This window comes from Diadema antillarum, unplaced genomic scaffold (assembly GCF_040938485.1).
Source record: "Diadema antillarum isolate AM-2024a unplaced genomic scaffold, OU_Dant_1.0 scf00000071, whole genome shotgun sequence".
NCBI lineage: Eukaryota > Metazoa > Echinodermata > Echinoidea > Diadematoida > Diadematidae > Diadema > Diadema antillarum.
In genome coordinates this window covers 2,206,376-2,226,920 of record NW_027270960.1, presented here as the reverse complement: position 1 = coordinate 2,226,920, position 20,545 = coordinate 2,206,376, and the positions used below count along the sequence as shown (strand labels likewise).

General features: G+C 40.0%; 1 protein-coding gene across 1 annotated transcript in view; it reads left to right on the top strand.

Annotated features, from left to right (window-relative positions):
- Window positions 1-570: 570 nt before the first annotated feature.
- LOC139716879 (nuclear hormone receptor E75-like) overlaps window positions 571-20,545 on the top strand; it is a 30,726-nt gene continuing 10,751 nt past the window's right edge. The window contains exon 1 of the mRNA XM_071628407.1: window positions 571-1,253. The gene's annotated coding sequence lies outside the window, so the exon portion shown is untranslated. The remainder of the gene's footprint in view (window positions 1,254-20,545) is intronic.

Below are 20,545 nucleotides of genomic sequence, written 5' to 3'. Positions count from 1 at the left end.
GGTGGAAGGTCTCAATAAATATTAGTCTATGCAAATAACCGACGAGTACGTCACGTGTAGTGGTCCGCTGCTTGGAACTTGGGTCCAGAATCTGGGGCACCAAAAGAAAAAAATCAATATCGCGAGTTTCCGTATTTAGCTGATATTATTGACGCGCTCACAATTGAGGGGAACGTGAGTGGTGGTAGACCAATTCGATTCATGTAAGTGGGACAGCAAAGCATATCTAAGCTCATGTTTTCTTTTCTTAAGACATCTTGGCAAATTTAAAGTCACATTTACACCCTAATCATCATATCAAATTTATCAATGGAGTATGCTTATCATAATAATTGCACCAGGTCATGACAAAATGTTGTATTTATTGCTTACACATTTCATACGCTCTCTCTAATATCGTCAGCCCCCCTCTTATCAATGTAGTCGTCCACGGCACGTGTATCTGACGAATGTGTTGATCAAGGTTCGATGAATTACACTGAAAGGGATCGTCTGCGTTTAGCGAAACTCTGTCCCGCGACTTACCTAAGCGACCTAATTCTGCCGTGAACTCACGTTTACGGGCAGACGGCGATATCGCTTTTTCCTCCTCTCCCAGTTAGCACAGTCGGCTGCTAGCACTCACCTTTAACGACATTAATTTCCAGCTTGCCTGTGTCGAACAGCAGAGCTCCCTCCTTTGACAGCAGTTTACCAAGAGAGGGAAACAATACTAGTACTCCACCGTTTCTGTTTTCATACCTATGTTTGCTGAAACTTGTTACTAGAGAATCAGTGTGATTCGCTCTTACTGCTGAGATCGGACGGCCGCAGGTGAACGTCCAGTGCGTGCCCCCTGTCGCGATTTATGTCGGCCGGCTTTCACTATTTTGAGATTTGTCACAGCAAGAGCTTCATATTTTTTGCATCCACGTAAATCGAACCTGTTGCAGTGAACTAAAAAAATATCGTTTCTTGTGAGAGTCAACTTTGATCTGTTTTGGAGGCAAGAAGTTTCACTTTCACGTTACTTTGCGACATGTTTCCGTGATCGACAGTTGAGAGACAAGAAGGCTTTGGAATCGAATAAGAACATTGATTGGACTCCTAAAACTCTGAGATTCTCATCCTGATTTGTGTGGATTCAAGACAAAAGGACATTCACCCTCCCGAGTCCATCATTTATCACAATTCGTGGTTGCAGCATCTGCGATTTGTTGACAAGAGTGACCCATCGGCATAAATCACAGACTGCCAAACTAAGAAAGGCAAAGGTAAGGAAACACCCGTGATACATAGAATTAAAAGTGCCATCGAATTTTCTATTTTGGTTCTAATAATAGGTCTAGATGAGATTATGAGAAATGCCGAATAAAATCGATACACTCTTCTTTATCTTCCGTCGTGGTAAGTTCTTGGGTTTACATTATCATGTTTGATGTTATCATCTTGAACATCGTTACTTATACTATTTCTGTTTTCATTTTCAAGATTCCAGACGCCACTTTGCACTTATTAAACCTCATCACGTTGATGACGCAAGTGAAAGACAAATGGTCTATATAAACTGTTATCATAATACTGGAAACATCCGAACTAATCTTTATCATGTTTGTTTGTTTGTTTGTTTGTGTATGTGTGTGTGTGTGCCTTGTTTGTTTGTGTGTGTGTGTATGACGATGAATGCACCTTGTGAACATTCTAGCTTACAATACATCACAGTATTAATATTTCTTTGAGTAGTGAAGTTTGTCTCGTTCTGTATGGATCTGAAAATAAGTGAGTTGTTGATATTCATATAGAGTGGCTCAAGTTTTATCAACATGGCTTGCGCTTGATAGTAAAGCATCGATCATTTCTCTATCTCTCTCTCTCTCTGTGTATTATTATATTTCTTCTCAGTTTACAATTAATTTCGAAAGAACAATGTGATTGTCTGCATCACGCAATCCATCTTTCATTTAACACAATTTGAGCTGGAAAAGTGTCCTTCGAAAATTGGAGTTTTAGTATTACAGTGTTGTCGGCTGGTGTTCCCATATATTCGACTGCTCATAAAAGTTTTCGTCAAAGTCATCCTCAGTATATTTTCTAGACGGCAATATATTTATTGGTATAATGTTCACACCTGGTGTTTATAGTGTTATCCTTCACCCCCTCTGAGAATAAACATGGTCATAATCATATTGAAACCCCAAGATCGAGGTTGAAATAATGAGGTTTTTGACAATTTACCAGCTCGGCATATCAGGGAAGTGGAAACCATTCCACATACCTGGGTAAATAATGCAATATCTCTGACTAGTCTGAGGCTAGTGGGATTATTTCCTTCCTTACGTTTTAGGTCGAAAATACAATATTGTGAAGATTTGTGGGCAAGAATTATCATTCCAGCGATTTATATTCAACTACACCCCGGCGTCCAAATCGTGTTTCTCATAAATTTATGAATTGTTGTCTAATTGGGGATCAGCTTGCGCTCAGAGCTTCATTTACCCATCAGGCATTCTTTGGTTGACGTATTCAAAGTCCCCCGTCCGTCAAGGGTTGAAACCCATTGTGTATGTGAACGGACGACCCGTACTAGCAAACTAGAGCAGGAGTCGCGTGTATTGTACACGTGAGAATTTTGCCTGCACATGCGAGCGGTCTCACCAGCACGGGTGTCCGTCACGGTGTATATCTTCCTGCGACCTTTCCGAATTAATCGCAAACGCACATTAATTTCGTCATGTTTAAAATTTTTGCAGCAGGCAATTACAAATGTGAATTCTAGAATTAGAAGATGTGAAAATTGACAATTTTAAGTCAATTTTGGTTGTCTGTCGATAGTTTTGCCATCATGAGGTGTGAAGTCAACTAAGTGTTTAATGTGATGGAGTGCCTTTAAGCAAGCCGTTACGGGTGGTTACGTAACTGTCATGTGGGGCTAAGGATTAGGGTCAAACGCGTGAGGGAGAGAGAATAGAATCAACAGTGACCTGAGTTCTGAGCTGAGCTGGCTGGATCAGAAACAAACTGATGGTTGTGCTTCGATACAACAGGGTGGAGACCTTTAATACAGTGTGTAAAGTCGTCTCATTCACCAGATCTGTTTTGGGTTTGCTTTCTTGCAGTGTAATAATCAAAACATGACAGAGCATAAAGTGCAGCAGCAAAATTATGCTGGAGTTACCATGTAAAAACATGACTTTTAGTTTATCTCTCCCCTTTTCACACACGAAAGAGAAAACTATTGCATAGAGTATGGACACAGAGGCTGATAATAAAAAAACGAAAAAAGCTACCATTTCTTGTAACATGTTTCAGATCTGCATGAAATAAATTGGAATATTTAATTCTGAGATCAGTGAGAAGTAATGATGACATGACCAAAGCAAGTATTACATTAAGGTCGTAAGACAAAAATTGCTGGTTTAGGTAGTACATATACAGAGACTCCAACTCTCCCGTTTTCGACGGGAGATCTCCCGCCGAAAACTCATTTTTGCAGAATCTCCCGTTCTCCCGCTTGAGATTTAATTTCTCCCGCCCTGGCTCTGTGTCTCCCGTTGGAAAGGATTTCTTACTTATTGCTATTGTATGCTGAAAAAAATAAGCCTTAGGTAGCACCAGAGAGCATCTAGAACCCTAGGAACTTCGCGCTTCGCACACATCAATTTGGAGTCTCCCGTTTACTAGGGGTCTCAGGCGGGAGAATCTCCAGATCAGAAGGTGCTTGGGGTTGGAGTCTCTGCATATAAGCCTACTGTAGGCCTATCATCCATATATAACATAAGAATTGGTGGGAATATTGCAGAAGATGTCAAGTTGAATCGTAAGACTTTTTTTTCCAGTTTTGTCGGTTTTTGTAATCTATTATTATTACTTATTCAGAGACACTGAAGGAAGTTACTAAATTGATACGACTCATGTGCTGAATTGGCAACCAACCCTTTTCTCATAAAATGGGAACTCATTCTGGCTAGCAAAGAGCACAGTCATGAACTGGGCACATCAGACAGCCCCCTTAATTTGACCTCATGTTTCCTGTTGTAACCTAGCTCATCCCTAACCCACTTACAAAGCACATGGCTGAACTTCTCCCTACATTTTGGCCAAGATCAAATCGGCATTGGAATGTCTGACTGGGAGAGTGCACCCTTTACCTACTTTTGGGCAGGCAAATATTTGTACTGCCAAATTTATCTTAGTAATCTTCTTATCAAAATGCAAAGTAGTTTGAACTAAGAAGGGTGGTATAATTATTGTTACTGTGCTCTTCAAATGAAATGGTGAGATGCAATTGTATATTGTGTCTGATACATTCAAGATCAATATTACAAATCATTGTTGTAAAACTCTAGATAAACAAATGTTGAACCCTCCTTATCTGGAGTTATAGATTTGTGAGTTCTTTGATGCCACGCTGAATGAAAAGTACATCAGTGTTCCATTACATTTAATCCATATGCTAAGATTTCTACAACATCAGTCATTTTCTTTATTCAATGTACAAGAAACCTAACAGTTGAATGCCTTAATGAAATAATTCCTTTAGCTGTTCATCATTTTTTACATAGAGAATGAATAAGCCATCATTCGTAGAAGTCTTTGTTTGTATGTGCCACATCGTGGTTTTTCTGTATTGTGGCAGTCAGCTGAAAGTAGGCCTACAAGTACATATTGATTGAGATGATTCTTTTGTACATCTCTCATAAAGTTTCATGTTCACCCATGTCTCACTAGATTATAAATTTTATATGTTTGTGAACTATAGCTTCCATTGAGATTCATGTACAATGTATAAATCGCATACTTGTACAGTACACATGAAGGAGAATGAATGAATGAATGAATGAATGAATGAATGAATGAATGGATGAATGAATGAATGAATGAATGAATGAATGAATGAATGAATGAATGAATGAATGAATGGATGGATGAATGAATAAATGAATGAATGAATGAATGAATGAATGAATGAATGAATGAATGAATGAATTGATTAATAAATTGTCCAATGGCATAATTATCATTGTCCATAATAGTCTGTAAAGTGCACTGCAATTCTGAACAAATCTGAAATGCCTTGTATAAAAAGTAGCCATTATCATAATATCATTATCATAATATTATTACATGTTTACAAATATATTATTCATTTACATAGATTACAGTATAAAAGAAGAAGGAAGGATAATAGAAACCAGAATACAGCATGAATGCTAGTCGAGTCTGAACCCTTAGTGCAATTCAGGCAGTTACAAAGTATGTTTCTCAATATTTTTTTGCAGTTCAGTAATGTGTTACCCTTTAAGATAGTTGTTATGAATAAGATATTCTGGTGCAAAGAAATAAACAGGCAATTAAAAATTATGTAATGAATCTACTGGTAACTGTAGTATATTATGTACACTGTATATATGTCATACAATTGTAGAATGATGTCTATGTCTACAAAAACAAAAAGTATTTACATTTATGAGATAGATACAGCTGTATAAAGAGGGTCTATTCTTGAATATTGCCAAATTGGGAAATGGGACAGGCATTGAAGGTAGTGCAATAGATAGTCAGAATTGAACAGATACACTGTAAGAAGAGAGAAAATAGAGTTTAGATGCTGTCAGTTATCTAGCACACTGTCTCAGACCAGGGAGATGAGACTCTCGCCTCCATGCTCAGACATTACTACGGTTTTGTGGTCACTTCACAGTATTTTCTCTTTGGTAAGAGCCTGTTAAATACTGTTATAATAAAGACTAAACTTTGATATTTTTGACTGTGTATTAATAGTAAAACTTTATTTGTTTGCTTTTTCTCATAGGTTTAAAAAAAATAAATCAGTTTTCTGGCATGATGTTTCATTGTTCATAGTTGGCCTACATGTATGTATATCTGTGTCCATGGAGTTCAAACACAAAACCATGTGATGAAACAGGGTCTGTAACTCATTTTCAGTGTGTTGTGATGGATACAATGTATGAAATTTTACACTCTGATTTTTCTTCATCCAAAAATGTGACCCGCCCTACCTATCTCTCCCACTAATATTTGTTTGTTTACCATTTACAGAAGGTAGTGACTTTATGTATAAACCTCCTACCTGGTCTTCAATCATCTAAGTTAGATCTGCCCAGTTCTGCCGATATGTAAATTTGTCAATTATATGTGTAGTTTGGCTCTCCAGTGGTGTATCCTTTAAACATGTGATAGCCAGACAGAAGGGAAGTACATTCTTGACATGTAAATATAGCACCATTTCCTGCTTTGACAGTTTTGTGAATAGGCGTAGATGATTGTGCATGGCGACAATGCCATGGAGTCGGGCAGAGTTGGGCCTCTGATTTGGCACGTAGCCAGTCCTGAATACATTGCAGGGACCAAAACCTTGCATGCAGCCAATACACACTTCTCTTGCTATATATCAATGCTTGGTGCTGATCGTTTGTGATCTTTAGAGTCTGCCAGCAGCATGCAGACAGCATTGTGCTGTAGAGATCACTCCCCATGAGTTCACAGGGAGGTTAGCGCCTAATTCGTCAGCAAAAGCGAAGCATCAGGAGTTTGGTGGAGGAAAAAGGCGGGGACAAAGGCATGATGGGAAGTGGAGATGCGCCATGGAGGAAAAACAGCTATGAAGACAGAAAAAAGAATGGTGTATTGATGTCTTCATATTAATAATACCACCACACAAGCCTGCCCCCCCCAAAAAAAACAAAAAAAACAAACAAAAAACAAAAACAAAACAAAGAAACAAAAATCAAACAAAACAAAAAACAAACTAAGAAGAAGCAAAGAAACAAAACAGATTATTGGAGGGGTTGCCATGGCAACACACGCAAGGAAAATGCTCCATTGACGTACCCATCAAAAAATGTTCGCCATAGGGCCTACAGGCAACATGAATGTTGGCTCATTGCTATTCACATTTCATAAACATGTTACATTATCCCTGTATCAGGACTCAATTACACATGCACAAGTATTATATAGCAAGATGAAAACAGTTAATGCATAGTGTACAAGTACATGTATGTAGCAATGATGAAAACAAACAATACATTTTGATGCAAAGGTTTATTATGTGACTGCCTTTTGTGTGCCAATCAAAGATGAAGAATGATATTAAACTTTGTACCATAAAGAAGCATGAAGTAACAAGATTTTGACTGTAGAAAATATGATAGGGTGGAATATGAGTCACATGGCAGAGCATTACACTTGTCATTTATACCACAGCCCAGGGAGATTGATGAACACAGTAAGCAAGTGTGTTTGTGTGTGTGTGTGTGTGTGTGCTTTTGTTCAAAGGGAGAGAGAGAGAGAGAGAGAGGGAAAAAAAAGTGGTACACTCTTTGTCACTGACATCCATTAACAATGAATGATTCATAACACTATTTTACCCAAGTGGCCAGATTATGGCTCAAAGGGAATTGTAAAACATAGGGGAAAAAAAATGTTGCACGTCTGTAATGACATGAGCGTAGGAAGTCCACAGAAACAGATCAGAAAAGATAGTTGAGCGGAATCAGTAAATACAAAGGAAATGGTATTTCCATGTTCGAAGTCATGGCCTTCAATATAGGCATTTAGATTTCTTGCTCTTTTACATGCATAATTGTCCTTTTTACCATCTTTCACCATGCCCATTTCACGTGTTCTGACATACAGAAATAAGTTTGGAAGTAGATAAGGGTGAATTCTGATAACAATACATGTATGGATGGTGTGATTATATGTAGGCCTAGATGTGTATGTATTCAGAGTAGACTAACAATTTGAAGAGAAAGGGACTGTAGCATTTGATTTTAAATGTCACGATGTAATTGCCAAGGGCAAGTCACCAAACGTTGATATTTCATTTTGCACGTGACTATAAATGCACTATCATCATGGAGCGAAGAGATCTTTAGTACGTGTGTCTTCTCTTTCTATGAAATAAAGCAAAAAAAAAAAATGAAAAGAATTGAAGACTAGAAGTGGGCCTTTTGCAAACAACATTTATGTACTTTGTCCCCCCGCAGTTGATTTGTTGGTGTACATAGCGCAAACAGAGCTCACGTGCACGGACCGACTGTGAAGCAACAGGAAACCGCATTCTAAAACTGCCTGGGACCTTTGTGCCATATGGGGAAACTAGGCCAGTTCACTGGGTTGAGAAGATCCGCTGCAGAGTGTGTGTTCGCTGCTCGCTGGCTTCCATGGGAGAGAGGGCGCGGAATTAACCCACATTCACATGAGCCAACGGGCCTCTTTCTTGTGTTTACTGTAATGACAACATGAACATAGTCTAGTGGCTTTCCGAAGGACGGTTATGTATTTCACTGGCCAAGGAAATGCCGTTTGATATTCCCGAATGTCATCCCGTTTTATTTTTAGCACAGATGGGGTTTGTGTTGCTGTTTTCACAAAGAAAGTGTACCCCTTCAAACGGGAGCTTAGTCATGGCATAAGTAAATTATGAATGTGACATTCGTTGTTTGCGTTGAAGGTGGGTCGATTTTATATTTTCACGGCCGCCGAACACGCATCACAGGCGTGAACCATGAGCGACATTTTGAATGCAAGCAGTCAAAACAGTCTGCGTGTCCTCCTACGCGCACGGAAATTTGGTGGGTCGTACATTTTGTTAATTGCTACCCATTCTCGGCTGTGTGTAGAAACTTGTATGTATGTAGGGATATTGGCAGGCATAATGACTGACCTTATAGACTAAAGGAAAATTCTCCAATCTGCTAAGATTCCAATAATGGTCATATTCAGGTACAGCTTAAAGAATTTAGCTAGTTCTTTGTATCTCACAGACAAGTGTGCCCAAGATGAATTGGTCCCCCCCCCACTTCTTTCCCCCCCCCCAGTTTCTCTCTCCTCCTCCCTCTCCGCCTATACAGACGCATTCACTTGAATGTGAACATACAGATGTATACACACACTCTGCAAACAGAATATGTTTTATGTTCATGAATGTGTGCACATGTAAGTCGAATGAATGAGTGGTATATACATATAGATACGAGCCTATTAGCACGTATATCGTAATCTGATATGAAGGTGATATGCTACTTGAGGTACAAAATATCAATTTGTTCTTTCTCTTGGAAGAACAGATAACATAGTGAGAGAAGTATATGGGCCAGACATTCAGGTGTGGTCCTACCAATTCTTAAATTTGTGCAGTATACCCTCTATGCTCCTCTCATCTTTACAATTCCTCATTTTCTGGCTTCATGTAACTGTTTGATATGTTATCTACAAGTAAAATCTTGTTACCTTTCACATCTTTCTGGTCTTGTGCTAAAGTCTGTCCTATTTTTCATTCTCAGTATTTCTATTTCTCTCTCTTCTTTCTGTCTCCTCCCTTCCCCCTCTCTCCCCCCATCTACAGTATCTACTGTATTTCTTTCCTTCAGCTCATCCTAGCTGCACCACGGCCGACCGACGTCAGGTAATTGTCCCAGATAGCGAGCACGCCAGGAAAACTGGCACAATCGTCCGTTTCAGATGCGGGTGAATGTAGGTCGGTGTCATTGGCATTATTGGTGGTTTGCCGGTATATAGGTCAGCAGTGTCCAATGTCGGTATAGGGGGCTGTTTTTGGAGGAGGGCGCGAGTATGAGACTCGTGCGACGACATTCCGTTGTACGCGTCCAATATCTGATCTATAAGCGTATGTGAGGCTACGTGTACTTGTGCGCTGTCTTGTCATACACAGACACACACAGACAGATATAGTGTGGTGGTATAAAGCAGCCGATCTGTAGGCAATATATTTATGGGTGTAGTAATGATAATATGTTTACATTTATCATAAAGAGAAAGTTTAGGACAAGTACCTGAGCACAAAGAGGTTTTGTAAATAAGGGCTTGCCCTGTTAGTGAAGAAACATGAAAGTTCAACCTTTCTTCAGAAGATACAAAAATTCCAGATATTCAAGATGCAGTCATGTTAACCAAGATCCAAGTCATGGTGCATTGCGGCTTTCTACATTTGCCATACAACATTGCAGTATCAGCTGGTGTTTTATTGCAAGATATGGATGAGACATGTGTAGATGTAGATCTGATTGAGGTAAGTACATTCCTGGGGTGGAAGGTAACTCCTGGGAATGCATTTACATCTATGATACCACTGGATGTGCTTTAGTATCATGGGCACAACTTGGACAAGGCATTTGCCTATTATAAGCCTGTGTTTATAGCTCTCTGTTGATATTTTGTGTTTGTCTGTCCTAACAGCAAAATACAAACACCAGAGGTGGAAATCGTAATCCAAAGATGGGGATAAGGTTTCCCATGAAAGTGGGTCTGGTTTATCCGTAGGTCACATGACTGAACCTCTTGTAGTTCCAGTGTATTTGCTGGCCCTGGTTTTTCAGCAGTCTTCGTGATGTACCAGCATACACAACATTAGCCTTTTGTCAAGGCCCTCTCGCTGTATGGTGAAGAGAGCCCAGCTGAGTGGGGTAGTGCGAGGGCCTTTTGAGATCTGCTTGGCATCCGTTGTTATCCCTTGGAATTACCGACTTTTGCTCCCCGATTTCGGGAGCAAAAGTCGACCAATCAGGTGTCTGTCTGCCCGAGCCCGATTTACATACGGCAAAATGCTTGCCACAGACCCCCATGGGTGGTCAGTGATGCATGCGAACAGGTATGACAACACCAAGACCGAGGATGTGGGGAGCGCGCCATTCCATTGGTTGACCGGAACCCATTAAAATGAATATTCAGTAGGGTTCATGTGTCATGAATAAAAATGTGCGAAGCAGATCTCAAAAGGCCTTCGTGCTGCCGCGCTTGCCCGTTACAGTAAGAGTGCCTTGACAAAAGGCTAACACAACATAGAAGCCTCCCCCCAGTTTGGGAGGGTTCACAGTTTGACATACTTCAGCAGAAGGGTCGTGTGCACTTGGCCAGGGTGATACTATTGTTCCCTGTCTCTCTCCTCTCTCACACCTCCCTTCTCTCCCTCTCTTTCCTTTAGGAGTCCTGCTATGTAAGGACATTAATAAGTCTGTAAACACGTAGCCGTGGTTTGCAGTCTCCTTTTTTGCAGATAAGTTTTTTATGCCACCAAAACAAACTTAACATAAAAGTGGATTATCTTTATTTTGTTGATGTTTATTATCATATTGCAAGTAGTAAATCATTGTTTCAGTCTTCAACAGTGCCATCAACCTTTATCAGCAGCCATATTGCTTTGCGCCATTCCTGATTTTGACTACATGTGACCATTGTTCCACCTAAGCATCGATCCTCTTGTTGGGGGTAGAGATGTTTATCTTTTGATGTTTTCTGAACTGATGAACTTGAGGAAAACCTTGCATTTATCAGTATAGGATTGTCGTGTTATGAACCAGTCAGTGTAAGTTCCTTATCCCAAAGCACAGACTTACACAGCCTCCTTTTGGGTGGGGCCAGCTGTGGAGCTAAGATATCGGGGGTGGGGGGGTGTTTCATAAAGCTGTTCTTAAAGTTACGAACAACTTAAGAACAGCTGGTGATCAGTTCTTGTGGGAAATTCTGATAACTATAGCACATCAGAACGTGTTCCAGTCGTTCTTAAGTCGTTCGTTACTTTAAGAACAGCTTTATGAAACACCCCCAGTGCTGGTAACAGCAGGGAGGTGAGACGTCTCACCTCCCTGGTAACAGGTGTTTACTCCTAGCCTGCAACATGGGTTACAGGAGTATGGGATAGATAATGACAAGATCTTAGTTACCCTGAATGTTTTGTTAATGTAAGCTTCTACATCAACCACAGAGTGAAAAGTGTTCTGATATATCTTTGGATGAACTCCTATGCCACATTATCCCTAGGCAGCTAACTTTTGTGGCACACCCCTAAAACCTATATAGAGTCTTTTGAGCATTGTACCTGAATGTTCTGATACTGTGCATCAAATTGGACAATTGATATCAATCATGAAGCTCCGTGGCATACTATTTCATGAAATAATATAACAATCTTTCCTATTGGCACAAAGAGGGCTGGTATTGCTTGGAATGAAACACTCCTGTAAAGCTCGTCAGCATTATAATGTGATATTGATGAAGGAATGTGTCAGAAGACACGGCAGTTTTAGGGCAGATGTATTTGAAGTTTATATTGGAAGTTTTATCACTCCTGCAACATCCTTTAAGTGCATTTCTATGGCATGCTATAAATCGTCCATCTCCTTTGGATTCAGTGAAAACTACCGCTCTGCAACTTGTGCATGACGACATTAGAATTACATTTGTGAAGAGGTTCGCTACTGTACAATTAATGTAAGACTAGCAGCACCCGTGGAAATCCACGGGTCTGAGGGGTTTTATTTTTTTTTCTCATAATACGATTTTGCACATTTTTATTGAAGAAATAAAAAGAAAAGTCTTCTCATTCTTTCGTTAATTGTGCTGTCTTCTAAATGACCACCCTTCCCAGAAATTTTATAATACATTTTTGTAGTATATGCCCGGCGATCCGGTCCATTGGTAGGGATCATTCCCGCCACTACTTGCTTTTATTATAGAACTTGAGTTTCGAGGGGTTATTTGCACCCGTTGAAGTCCAACAGTTGTCTTGTTGCCCCTCACCCCTCCCCCCCCCTCACGCACACACACATTTCCACCTCCGCAGGGCAAAAAACAAAAACATTCAGGGAAAAATTACCAAAAACGCAAATGAGATTCCCCAAAAGTTCTGCCCACAGGTTGTTCCCATCGAAACGGGAAGATATTAACACAATGACTTTGATTACCCCCTGCTCTTGCATCCACGCGGGCACCCGCGGGAATCCACGGCTGGTCTCAAGGCCTCGGTTTGTTTTGTGGTTTTTTTTTTCATGTTTCTTTTCCCCACGTTATGAGAGAAAAATAAGATATTTTCGTCTTCATAATTTTGCTCCCTCGTTGTTTTTAATCACCAAAACTTGGCTTGATATATCATATTAATATAGAACTACATCTGCTTCAGATTGTACATTATCATAATTAATATTAGGCCTACAATTATTGCTCCTTTTATTGTTATCATTATATCATTATTATCATTATCCTTATTATTATTATTATTATTATTATTATTATTATCATTGTTATTATTTGGGGAGGGGGAGATCATAGTCATCAGGTTTAATAGGCACCCGTGGGAGTAGGTTCTCACGACCTTGTATTTTTTTTCTTTAATATTTTTCCCATGTTATGGAAGAAAGAAGAATATATACATCACTGCATTCGTCTTCATTTGCTCCCTCTTTTTTTGGTCACCAAAACTTGGTTTGATAGACCATAGAACCACACATTCTATTTCCACTTGCAATTTTAAAAATAGGCGGTCGGCAAAGCGAGGTTTTCCTCTACGTCCGCTCATCTTATGAATATGTATGATTACAGCAGCTCTGCAGTAAACGAATGGACACAGCTGCGCGTGTAATCTGATATGTAAGGGTACGATCGGCAAATATATTTAGCCGCGTCCTAAACAGTCTGCGTACAATGACACCGGACTTGAGAGCAAACGGCGAGCAAACTAAATGACGTACCTGAGCTGCATATAGTATTCTGCAGTTGTGCAAAATACAATTACATAACCAACGTTCGTTGTTTTCATTTGGGGACGCCAATAATGGCGAACTGTACGTAAATGCCCTTGTAGTCCATATCACGCACACACAGATTCGTGTAACCATCGTCAATACATTCAGTACACGTAACAGGCGGAGGCAAAGGTACATCACAGAACTAAAGTGTAGAGTGTGTATAGAGTTCTGCGAGGTACATTGTGTGTGTGCGTGCGCGTCCGCCGGAAGATGTCAGAGATTTCGCTGCACCATCATCTTTAGTATCCCCCAGTGTCTCTGCAAGCTAAAAGATGGAAGATCGAGAAAGCAGGAGGCCAGCGCAGGTTCCGTGAATATTGAAACGCTCGGCTCTTTCATCACGCACAAAAATGCATTATGCATGTAGCTAATTAATTTTTCTTTTTCGTCCTCGACGTCGACACGGAGGCGGAGAGGGGACGAAACCCACGCCATTCGATGTAGGATACTCTCCTGCGGCCGACGGCACCGGTCGCAACTGCCCGGAGCCGACGGCTCGGGAGGAGATAGAGAAACCAGCAACGCCGAAATAAAACAGGAAATACATAAGGCCGCGACAACAACAACAACTTCGAGTATTATAGTATAGGATGGTAAAGTAGAGCAGCCTGAGGCATTAATGCCCTGTTGGTCAGTGACCCCTGTCAGGGTTGGCAAGGTGCTTAAACAGTGTTTGTGGTTATCTACATATATCGACTAGACAAGATTGTTGGTACAATGTGCAAGGGAAGCGCACCATTAGGAGGTGGCTAATTAGATTATGGGCATTAATTCCAAGTGGTAACATGGAGAATACACCTGGCCAAAGCTACTTGAAATTTGTCTTCCTCTTCAGTGAATATTCTCGATTGTTGTTGTTCTTTTTCAAGTGGCAGATAAGTCTTTTGTTTAGTGAATGTACCAAGTATTTTGTGTAGTCCTTGCAACATGCCCTTGTTATAAGAAAGTTTCTATCTTTTGAATGAAAAGGTGTGTTGTTATTAGTAATCAGGCACTGTGCAGGATCGGAGTGACATAACATGAAAAATAAATAGCAAGACCAAAAGAAGACTGTCCTGCATGGACATACTGTACTGTGTACATATCCAACCACTGCACCTCAAAATTCTCTGATGATATGGGTTACAAATTTGTAAATCATTTACAAAAGGGGTAAATAAGGTAGCTCAACATTCAGTTGTTGAAAGATTTTTTGCTAGGAAGTTTTCATTGATTGTTTGTAATACACAATGTCTGTACCTATATTTTCATCATAAAAGTTTAGATATTATTTTTAAATCATTAATTTCCAGACAGTGAAAAACTATGATAACAGAATGTTGATATCAAACAATTATTGATCAGTTTTGATGTTGCCATATGACAAAATAAACATTTAAAATCAATTTCATTACAGGTAGACCAATTAATGCAGGTAACTAATTAACCACAATTTTCTTCAAATTGAGGATTCTTTCTGTAAATATTATTTACTTGTCATTCTTGGTTACCACAAATATATCTGCTCCCATGTCATATGTTGTTTTTTTTTTCTCTCTCTCTCAATCTATCTCTCTCTTTCTATCGATCTATCTCTCTCTCTCTGTCCATCTGTATCTTTCTGTCTGTCTGTCAGTCTGTCTCTCTTGCTTGCTATATCTGTGTGCTCATCATGCATTCCCCCAGACTCTTACTAGTTTGAGAGGATTTAGCAATAATGGCAAGAGTTGCCCACAGGCTTTGAAAAATTCTCATCCAGACTAAATGCCCTGGCATACAGTAGGCAGTTAGCCTTATTATACAGCCCCTGGCCGCATGAAGGAAGACAAGTTTCCATCAGTTAAGAATGAAATACAGTGTGGTTAATAGGAGGAGGAACACCCACTTAATTATCTGACATTTCCTTCCCAATCCCATCTCTCACTTAGTGGCGTGACCAACAGACAAAGCCTGCCTGCTGAGTTTGAGTCGTCATCTATGTGTCATTTACACACTCTTTTCAGAGAATGCTAGACTCTTCTACCCAGTCATTTGTCATTACCTTATTGTTTTTTCCCCCCATTAATGACGTGCATGCACACACATACAGATATATTATGTTTCCATGTATTTGGTTTTAGTCGAAACGGCTGGAGGAGAGACCCGTTCGGCGGTTTGCTTGGTTCTTGTCCAGTGTCATTGGAAAGTGGGTCACTGCAAGCTGAAAGTTCAAGCTCGGTGCTGATCGCATCTGAATCCACCACCCTGGGGTCAGGCTGGGGAGGCATGAAAGACTCAGAGTGAGCAGGAAACGGAGGGAGAGAGAGGGGGAGAGAGAAAGAAAAGGGCGGGTCGGGGTTGAAGTGAGAAATGCTTTAGTACATGAGTATAGTGGCTCTGGGTTTCCCCAGTTATGTATACCATACAATCCACGTCCTTCTCATACAATTACAGACATCTATCAGCCAACCACAAAGTTATGACGTGTCTGACCTATTTATATTCTTCTCTGAGTTGTGTGTGTGTGTGTGAGTGTGTGTGTGTGTGTGTGTGTGTGTGTGTGTGTGTGTGTGTCCTTGTATGTGGGATACAGTTGCAATGGATTACAAAATCTCTCTCTTATGATAAAATTTTCATATTTGGCATTAGTCACAACTACCAGAAGTAGAAATACATGTAGAATATATGTGCGTATGGGTATGAAAATACAGCAACTCACAACATAGGCATATGGTGAAGGAGAGTAGTTGAGACCATTATTTAAAAACATTTTCCACAAAAAGAGTTTTTCTTATACATGTATATATGTTTACATATACATATACATACATTTATATATATATTCATTTATTTCTATGACTGCTGCTTTTCTCTGAGAAGAATTCATGATTTGTGTATTTATGGACCTATGCTTACAGTAGCCACAAATAATATTGTGGTCTGAATTGATATTGTGATAGATAGAGAAGATGGAAAATAGGATTACATTGGCTCATTGTTAATATTGAGTCAGAAAAAGATGTTTCTCCTGACGGCAATTTCAGAATGGTGATCCACCCTTTTAAAAATGTCTAAGGAAATTTACAGTCTGGTTTGTCTTGTTTGATTTTTAGCTCGTGGAACTTCCTTGTAACATGGAATGGTATTCTCCACTCTGTTTCTTGATTTAGCCAGCAGAGGCAGTACAAATGCTGACGTTCTTGTGCTTGAGAATATACTCGATGTCTCTTCCCCGACCCCCTGCGACCCTGTTTGAATCTGGGACGGGGGTGTGTGCATCATAATCATACTTGGCAGCCATGGACATGACTTGTACCCAGAGGAAATAATCTGTTGTCGTCCTTGTCGTTTCAACGTCCCTCCCCCCCCCCCCCCCCCGACTTCTGAATATGGCAGTGGGATGGTCCACTGCTTTATGATTGCTTCCCACAGCGACGCTTGCTCTCATTTCTGTCTTACTCTGCCTATAGGAGCAAGAGACAAATGTACAGAGGGGAAAGAGGAGGATTTGGGGGGGGGGGGGGGAGGTGGAGGGAGAAAGGGATAATGAAGTGATCTAGAGGGCTTTTTACACTTGCAAATTTTTGCTTAGCCCCGGACCAACGGTGGGGCTAAGGGGGGGCCTTAGCCCCACCGTTGGTACGGGACTATCCTTAGCCCACTTTCTGTTTACACTCGTTTTTGCCAAAGTGGGCTAGCCCCACCAATAGTACGGTACTATCTGGCCCTGCAAAATAGCAGGGGTTAGCACCGCAATTGCGGTGCCAAGCAAGTGAGTGTAAACAGAACGAAAAAATAATCCCGGGCTAAGCGACGGAGACGAAGTCCGACCCTCACTGACCAATCAGAAACGAGGTAATCAAGTGCTGCCGGTGCGTGCGTGTACGTGTACAGTACACAGCGTAATTATGAATATTCATGTGGTTTGGAAAGTCCGGGGCTAAGAAATACGAGTGTAAAAAGGTCAGTTTTCTCCTTAGCCCCGGACAAGAGATAGTACGGGACTAATTGGCGAGTGTAAAAAGCTGAAAAAATTGGTACGGGACTAACGATAGTCCTGGGTCAGAGAAAGTCCGGGGTTAAGAAACACAAGTGTAAAAAGCCCTTTAGGGTAATCTTCCCCCAAAGAAAATATCGTCCATCAGTCTTAGCCGGAACAGAAAGGCAACAGATCTCTCATTATATATGAGTTATGATATGAGAAAAAACATTTGTGTGAAAGTCAGTAGGCTTTTTGAATGGTTTATAAAGACAGACTGAAGGGTTGTTGTGTTGTGTTCGGCCATTCCCCTGCTGTCACTTTAATGTGCAGTACATACATTGCACTACGGTAATGTATGTAATGTCATCATTTCTCCAAGATGCTACTCAAGCGTGTTTGTGATCCCCACTAATCGCTTCTTCCTCATTCCCTAATTAAGACGTGAAATGAATTCCTTCATGCAAACTGAAGCATGGGGAGTCATGACATATACATGACATGCAAGCAAGAGAAAGAAAAAGTGATGCATTAGTCTTCTTCTCCCTGACTGAAACCAGGCCATGTCTGAACAAAAACAAAAACACAACAAAACAACAAAACAGTAGAGGCATTCACATTTACACTGACATATCTTGGTATTTCACGCAGTAATTTGTTATGTGAATGAAAATACTCCACAAAATACCTAGCAAAATACCATGGTATTTAGGGAAATTCAAGCTTTGCTTAGAATACTCATGTTAGATTTAACTTTAAGGCCCAAACCAGGCCATGTCAGAATTAGAAAACAACAACAAACAGTAGGTTCCCTCACATTTACAGTGAAATATCATATTACAGGCAGTAATTTGTTATGTGAATGCAAATACTCCACAAAATATGTCACAAAATACCATCATATTTATGGTGGTAATTGAAACTTTGTTCAAAATACTCGTGTTAGATTTCAGTGTGAATTGTGTCACAAAATACAATGTAGCACCAATCATATGTACGTGTGTATTCTTAATAACCTGACACACTTACAATGTACTGTCTTCTGCCTGTAGGGTAAGAACTTGTTATTTCCATGCACAGTGCTTACCTTGGAGAGATGTACTTATGAGCCTGAAATACCATGGTATTTGTGACGATGAGAATGATATAAGGTGAATAACCGTGGTATCTATTACTGTGGCATTTTGCCAGTTAGAATGATGCCAACAAATTACAGTGGTATTTCAGTACCACAGTAACTCAAATGTGAATACTGATTCTGATGCTTCCCTTGAGAATCATTTTTTTATCATCTTTTTCACTCCTGGATCATGGATGTGATGTCAGGAATGAGTTGAATTACTGAGTGAATATCCAAGTGAAGTATGTGAAGCATAGGAACCTGACATTTTTCAACACTACTCAAGCTGCGAAGAAATGGCATCTAATCTGATGATGTGGTTTCAATCTAGGCCATCTACACTCGTCTCTTATTACAGACTTAACGAAAGGGTGTGTACAGTTCTGGTTGAGGTGAGGATTTAGCTTTTAACGTTTTGTGAGATATTCAGAAACCACTCTATGAGATGTCAAAGAGCATGCAATTCTAAGGGGTATCAAAATTTTATTTGATGAAAATCGGTTTTGAAATGACTGAAAAATCCAAAAACAAGGTGAAACAAAGAGATCCTAATAATAGTTGTGGCCTGTCGCCTTTTATTATTTTCACTTTTTTTTTAATATCTCAGCCATTTGAAAACCAATTTTCATCAAATAAACGTTGAATCCTTCTTAAAATTACATGCTCTTTCATATTTCAAAAGAGGTTTCTCATTATCTCACTTAGGAATGTTCAAAACATGAATCCCCACCTCAACCAGTACTGTACAGACCCTTTGATGTCAAGTTTATAGAGACCTAGTCTGACCAGAGGTCACCAAAGCAGGAAGTATATTATGCAGATGAATTATCTCATTCAACCTTTGAGCATATTTGTGAATATGTGAGTTTGTCCAATCTTGAGAGTGGTGGAGACCATTACCTGAGAATTATTTCATGCTGTGTGAAATGTGTTCTGTAGTTTCTACTGATTATTGCCACAATCCCCAAAATTCCAAACTTTAAAATGGATGAAACAGCGATTGCTGCATTAAATTGAAATTGAATTCTCATTTCTTGTAGGCTGAAATGCCCCCAGGTCCCTGTGTTTGCTCCCCTCCACATCACACGGTTTTCTCCTGTCTCCTGTTTCTCTCCCCTATGAGATGGAAACTGCCCCTCTCCCCACCCCCTCCTCCTTCTTCCCTGTTGGGCTTTTTTTAAGGTATTGTAGGTACTGGTGTTGACTGTGACCTGACCTAGATTAGCTCAAGGCTGCTGTTGACATCAGTGGCTTAGTCTCTATTCACAGACCCTGCACTTGTCAACTATCCCTATCGCTACCAATGTCCTGCACTGTGCAGTTTTGAATTTTGAATTTAAGCTATCTATCTCTCTCTCTCTCTTTTTGCGGATCATTTTCTTCCCTGCTTATGATGCCATTTAAACACAACGTAATATGTTTATGCATCATCTCTGCTAAGCATTCTCATAGGTCTTTTTTTGTTGTTGTTGATAATGATGAGTAGGCTTATTGATGTTGTTTAAAAATAATTAAGATAGGTACAAGCATTCTTTTTCTGATGCATCATGAATATTAGACTAACACATTCATTAATCATATTATGGGCACTCACTTTCTTTTTTGTAGTTATGCATGAGGTTGCACACTGCGCTCGGCCTGTGTTTGTAAAACTTGATTCGGTACAGAGTAGATTGGCCTTCATGTTTTATGTCCGTGCACTAAGTGTTGAAATAAATCATTTAGAGTGTTAATTAAAGCCTTGTGCAGATGAAATGACGAAGGACAGGAACAGATATGATCCTTGATCCATGCATGTGTAAACATGTGAGATGCGTATTCTCCACGTGACTGCCTGCCCAGTGAGCATGTCTGTATATATGTATGTCTGTGTGCACGTGAGGAAATACAGTAAATGTATGTCTGTCAGTAACAATGCAAGGCACACGGAGCCTTGGTGAA